Source organism: Pinus tabuliformis, chromosome Q, assembly GCF_031772625.1.
Source record: "Pinus tabuliformis cultivar Carrire ecotype Pingquan chromosome Q, CPIR1, whole genome shotgun sequence".
Classification (NCBI taxonomy): Eukaryota; Viridiplantae; Streptophyta; class Pinopsida; order Pinales; family Pinaceae; genus Pinus; species Pinus tabuliformis.
The window spans coordinates 1,070,380,176-1,070,387,468 of record NC_142296.1 but is presented as its reverse complement, the minus strand read 5'-3'; positions in this window follow the sequence as shown (position 1 = coordinate 1,070,387,468).

Genomic DNA, 7,293 nt, shown 5'->3' with positions numbered 1-7,293 from the left:
GGAAGCACAGTTTCTTGTATTTGACAACAACAAGATTTACAAGCCTCCAATCCTACCAAGATTACATGCACAGTAGGCAGTGAAACTCATCCAGGGCTCCTAACTGATACACACAATTTCTTCACACTTGTTCCTTATGTTAACTAGTCCCAAAGGGTCCATATATCCTCCATGCAATAGTGTAAATCACAGCTACGTCCAACTGTGGTAATACAACTTACCAAAGTCTCAAATAAGGCCCCCAAAGTCTCAAATAAGGTCCAGTTGTGGTAATACAACTTACCAAAGTCTCAAAGTCTCAGATTAACCTATAAATTTCTTCCTAGACTTTATTGTTTTACTCTATACATGGGTAGTATTTAATTGAATAATCAGTTGTGTTTTTAAAATTACATTGGAATTTATGCAATATATTTTATGTTATGAGCAGAGTCAACAACGTCTCAAAAGGGTGACGTATTAGCATGATCTTCAAAAAACCTATGATAGGTGTATTCCCATTACCTCACATTGGCGCCTTATTCCTTCCTCATTATCAAATGCGTGTTTAGATCTAGGCATAGGCTACACAGATTTAATCTAAAAGTTGAGCAGGATGTTGCTTCATACCTTTTTCATTTTTTTTGTTGAGGCCTAGGGTTAGCACATGCAGGGCTTGGTGCATGGGTTCAAGCTGTCGGGGGAGATTCCAGTGATAAGGGATCAATGGGATAACCAAACAAGGAAGGGTGGGGGGACACCGTTGCCTATAATATGAATCTTGAGTTTTGGATTATTATGTTTATAATGCACACTTGACATTGTCTCATATTTAGCCTTTCTCCATGGATGGGTAGCATATAGACAGATCTTCAGGTCATACCATTCAAACAAAACCCTCTCAGTTTAGCTTTATTCCTTTTAACAAAGCTACTTTTCAGGCCAACTGTGCTTTTATTTATTTTAAAATTCAGTGGAGAGATCCTTGCACTGTCTCCACAGTATATTCCACGAACATTGATGATTTTTGCACGTTTCATCTAGTCAAAATTAAAGGGAAATCCATCTATTCTTATCTCTAGAGCCTGCATCAAGTGCTCTATCTTAGGATGGTATCCAGGGTAAACCCAAATTCTTTGGGGCTCAGGGCAATCAACAATACATTCATTAAGAGGTCAACATTTCACTTGTGAGAATTGGTCCTGGGTGTGGAGGGATAACATTCCTCCTCAATTGCCTGGGCTAGACCCAATTGACTAAAATTCTTTTTGCAAAATATATCCCGAGAAAACCCAGGGAACTTTGCCTCATTCTGAGGATGGCACCCAGGCTTAAGCAAATTCCTTAGCGCCAAAGGCCATATCAACATGTCATTGGCAGGAATAGAACCATTGTAGGGAGGATAACAATCATTCCACCTAACTAGTGGAGCTAGACCCAATTGACATCAGATGTGTTTGCAATTAGACAAAGGTGTAGGAATTTTGTTAATGAGCTTTTTGGTGTTTTTGGAGAGTCAGAGATTGCTCTTATTTTGGTTGTTTTCTAGTATGCTGGAAAAGAGCAGTTGTTTCTTTTTCCTTTTTACTTGAAACTTTAATGGATCTTAAAAAATAGTTCAGTAATGGTAGATGGCCCTTAGTACGTGTTAGCCCCCTGTTGCAACAGGGTATCATTTTTCATGATTGACATTTTTACATGCCAAATATGTCATACTCTGCAAGCTGCAGTGTTCCATATTTCCAGAAGAGACCAAAGAAGAAAGCCATGAAGTGTGCTAGTCCAAATGCCACTACTGATTCCAATTTTTGATGAGTTGTTCCAGTTTTGAAGAGTTTTCATTTAAGGGAGGTCCAAACAGTTTAATCTTGGTCTCCCTAGGTTTCAATTTCCTGTTTTAGAATATAGAGAGTGTTATCTGTCCAAACAGTTTAATCTTGGCAGATCTGTAGATAGGTAGAGAATCATAGGGACCCAACTGTTTAATCTGGGCCCTGGCAGAAATAAGTGTAGATTTAGATAGGAAAAATTCAAAAGAAAAATTGTAAATCTGGGTCTGCAAGTCTAAGTGCACCCAAACCAAAAAGAAGAAAAAATGTTAGGTGAGTAGGCCAGGTAGGTAGTTGTGTGGTTGCAGAATGATAATTTATGATCAATTTTGTGTTACAAAGTGCTTTATCTTTACAGATCACAATGCAGGCAGTTTTCAGGCAAAGGAGCTCAAAGGTGAACATCACTAACTCCCCCTTCTTCTAAATTCCCCAAGTCACTTACTAATTTCCCAAAGAGGTCAAGATCTGCTTGATTCCTCTCCATCTCATCATCATCCATACCAGTTGCCTTGGTGAAGATCTGCTTCACTCAAGGATCTCAGTTCTCTACAAGTTCTTTTCCCCAAATTTAGCCTAAGATCCCTGACCTTAGCGCTTGCTGGTCACCTTCATATTAACTACTAACAGTATTATATAAACTCCCTATCAGTTTTCTCATTCCCCTACTAAACTATGTATATAGAACTTCCCTATGTAAATATCCCTTCCCTGGCAATATAGCCATATTTTTATAAGTCCGGGAAAAAACGGTCCATCCGGGGCTATTTTTAGCCCATCCGTGTCTTAAAAGGGATTAATCCGACACCTGGCCAGATTAATAACCTCTCCCCTAGCCCTAAACCCTCAAAAACCCCCTTTTCCGCCCCTAAACCAAAGTTTTGTGCACAAATACATTGACCCGCGCGTATTAAACCCATATAACCCACATAAACCTAAGTTTTAAACCCACCGCGTGCTATATTTAAAAGGGAATATTCTGCGCATATTCCCCGCCCTAACCAGCCGTCGCCTCGTCCTTCCCGCCAGCCGTCCGATCGTCCGCCCCGCAGATCGACGGTGGGCGGGCCGTCCCATCTCCAAAACGCCCGAGCTTTAGCGTCCGGGAGATGGGCGGTATTACTGCCGTACCTCCCGCCACGTGTCAGCTCCTGGGCTGTGGCGGAGCCCCCTCTGACAAAACCGCTCCCCCCCCCAAAGGTGGTGCGCCAAAAAACCACTTACCGCCTCCTGCTCGGTGACGTCACCGCTTACATCACCCCCCTCTGCCCGGTCACATGTCGAGTCATCTGCCTGCGTGGCCCCTTGCCACGTGTCATGCCACATCATCATGCTGACGTCATCGCTGACATCACCCGCCGTACAACGTCACCTCATGCTGACGTCATTAGCACTTTTTTGGCGCGAAGGGCAAAAATCGCACTTCGGAGCCCCGGAATCAGATTCTGAGGCAGCTCATCGCTAGATTTTTTGAGCCAGAATGGGGAATCTTCAGGGAATCTTTTCGTTTTACAGCCCCCAGCAGGCCCGAAAGGCGCCGAATCAACCATTTTTCTTCGCGAAGCTTGCCGGAAGGACCAGAAAACAGTTTTGAAGAAAACATAGGCCGAACAGCGGCCAATAAATGATGATTTAACACACAGCACGTCAGAACAACATCATTTTATTTCCAAAGAGTATCAGAGGAATAAGAGAAGCCAAAGAGTATCAGCCGAAGATTTTTTAGTGGCTCGAAGCACTTGAACATTGATGAGCCCCCCCCAAAAAGTCAAATCAAGAAGCGTAAGCCCATCCTTGCCCTCAAATCACATTTAAAGATTTAAATGCAGACAGACAGCAGAGATGCAGAAACCCATACACATTTATTTCAGAAAACACTGCAGAAAGCCACCAAGGACAACATCATTTACTCAGTTTTGATACGGCGGCCCTGAGCGCAGCCCGAGATATTTTTTGCATTTATTTCTGGATAGTATTAGGTTAAGTAATCATCTTTCTTTCAGACCTGATTAGGTCAAGATGTAATAAAGGAACTCTGTAGATAGTTTTTCCCTATATATACCGCCCTCTACATTGTTTCAAGGGTTGGTTGATTGAGAATTTTCACTAGAGACTCGCATTGTATACCTGAGTTTTTTCTATAATCAAAGATTGCTGAAAGCTTGGAGAGTAAACTGTCTGTTGTAAATGAATTTTTTTGGAGATATGAAGATGGAATTCTTGTGCTTCAGCCTGAAGTAATAAGTGCATCTTACCTCTGTTTATTGTTTACCACTATCTAAATAGCAGAAAGAAAGAATAGCTTAGAATTTGTTTAAATACACTCTATGCTCAATTTCTGCTATTTCTTTATGTTTTCCTCTGTTTGAATTGGTTATGAATATGAATTCCTCCTGGCTCATGTTTACCCCAATTCACTTGTGTTGGCCAATTATCTAGGGATTCTTTACTGCCCCTAGGTAGCGCTCTGTTACCTCCTCTGTTAAGATGATTGAGAGATTCTTAACTGCCTCTCATTACTTAGCATTCTTCCCATCATTTAAACCTGAAATATTGTTTCATGCTCAGCTATCTTGCTCCACTTTCCCTCTCTTGTGACCGAAGAAATGCACCAGCAGTTCTCCTCCTCGACTCCACGCCCAATGGTTTGAAACTTCCAGACTGTGCCTTGCCTCTCTGTCTGAAAACATCAATTTTCCCACCAAAAACAAACAAAAACCCTCTGAACTCGAGACCTAGCCTAAAATCCTTTTCAACAAAGCTAAATCTTAAAGAGAGAGCCCTCTCTGATTGCAGGTTGGCTAGAACCTGCAGTCCAAAGTTGGTCTGTGGTTACCTCGGCCGTATCCTTTTCCAGAGCTTAAGGACAACCTGAGTGATAACATAATGGCGACTCCACTGGGGAACTTCCTCAGATAGTTTCACGAAGAAGGTAAGAAAGCTCTGCTGAGACCATAAATCAAACTTTCCAACTGTTGTTTATCTCTTAAAACTACAGATGAAGCCTGAATGTCAGCCAGGAAGCCTTTGAGACTGTTTTTTGCTTTGCATTAACAGGAGTAAATAAATGTTGCTTCAGTCAATCTTCATGCTAGTTTTAAGTTACAAACAAGCTGTCTCATATTTTAATTAGTCCCTTGTTGATTACAAAAACATTCCCCAGAAAATTACCCAAAAAACAATTCAGAAGCTGGCTCCCAAGAAAAATCCACGATATACAAGGTCAAATCCAGACCCCAACCCTCCAGCTGTTTTTGAAAACCCGAACATAATCTCGAAAATCATTAGGAAGCAAGAAGGACAGGAAAATTTTGCTGATTTGAGCCCTGAAACAGCTTACCCTAGCAGTATTCCGACTCCTGTCAAGGTTTTGTTCCATTCAACCCCTATTTCCCTTAGTTCATCATCTACATCCCGTAGTACTCCTTCCACACCTTCATTCACTGCACATACTAGCACTACTGTTGTTTCCAACGTTCCAGTTACTCCTGTGATCCCCGTTACTCCAGTTGTTCCACTTATCCCAGTTGTTCCACTTATACCTGCCAATATGGCTAATAGATATGCACCCCTGCAATTACCTACTAACGCTGGGGCTTTACCTCAGGAGTACCAATCGAAAATCACATATTTTGATTCCACCGGTCCTTTCACAGCCCTTCAGCACACCAAAAAGATGCAAGACTATTTCGAAAACTATGAGATAGACGATGATAGTGTAAGAATGAGAATTTTTGTTCAGAGTTTGACAGGTGATGTAAGAACTTGGTTCAGATCACTTGCTGCAAATTCCACAACCACCCCAGATGAGCTTTACCAATCCTTTACCAACAGATGGGAGAAAAAGAAAGACCCTTTGCACATACTAGCTGAATATGATGCGATCAAACGAGGTCCTCAAGAGACTGTTTTGGAGTACTGTGCAAGATTCAATAATGTATATAACGCAATACCATAGAACTTAAGGCCTCCACCTGATCTGGCCTTGTACAAATTTCCCGATGGATTCGACCCGGATATGGCATACCAGTTAAAAGAAAGAGCTCCTCAAACCCTTACGGACATGCAAAATGTTGCTGTCAGCGTAGAAGCCAATTTAATTGCCAAAAGAAACAGAGCTAGAATGGAAAGAAGAACCACCTTTAAGGAAGAACCCTCATCTTTTGATCAAAAGCTTGATGCTATCATCAGTGGCCTGCAAAGGCTGGGAGAAAGAGTAGAAAATGTTGAGAGAAAAGCATCATGGGAAGGACAACAGTCTAATACCATAAGGAACCCAAATTTTAGAAAAACACAGAACACAAATGCTGGTAGGCCTAACCAAGACCATGATATAAGACCCCCTTTCCAAGATAATTATGTTGAAGGATCTACATCTAGTGAACCCATAGAAGACACTCACATGAACTTAATGGATCTAAAGGGTGAGCACCAAACTGTCCTGTCCCAAGAAGACCAAAATGAACCCGATTACAATCAGTTTCAGACTAGGTCTGGCGAGTCTTTTGATTTTAAACAAGGACATGATACCGCTGTGTATGAAGTACACAAACAATATAAGTTGAGAACTAGGACCATTGACATTTCCGAACCTAGTAAAACAAAGGAAGACAAACAACCCAGCAAGACTAAAGGCAAGGCTATCATAACAGAACCAGCTGATATACCTGTTCCAAACCCGCATCAAGTGACTGTAGAAGACATAACAGAAATACAGCCTTCCAAAGATCAGCCTTTGCCACCTTCTTCCTCGAAAGAAAGCTCAAACAGGGTTCCAAAAAACTTTCCTGAAGTTGAAAAACCGCAAGCAAAAACTTCCCATAACGTTGATAAACAAGAGCAAAACGTAGATAATTCAAATGAAACAGAAAAAACTGCCATTATCAACACCAAAACTCCACTGGAAAAGCCATTTAACTTAGAGACATAAATAGCTAAGTTAAAAATATCTATTCCCCTCTCAGAACTTGCCAAACACGATGTATATAGGCAGCAAATTCAAAGATCACTTCAAATGCCAGAGGTCAAGGATGATGTAAATGTTTTAGACGACACCCTAGAGCCGCTGTTTGGCCCAGAAGTTAACGGAAAATCAACACATGGACCTGTCCCACCCTTTTATGTCAGTTTGCATATACATGATAAGGTTTTGCACAATGCTATGTTTGACTCAGGGGCATCGCACAATCTTATGCCCAAAGCAGTAATGGAAAAACTGAATCTTGATGTTACCAGACCTTACAAAGATCTGTACTCATTTGACTCAAGTCAAGTGAAATGTCTAGGCCTCATCAAAGACTTGTGTGTCTCCTTAGTTCAATACCCAAACAAGACCATCCTCATGGATGTAGTGGTTGCTTACATTCCACCAAAGTACGGTATGCTCCTGTCAAGATCATGGGGAGCAAAACTCCAAGGATGCCACCATTTCAGTGTTTGGGCAACCAAAGAGACTGTATAGAGAAACGCTCATGAAATATGTGGT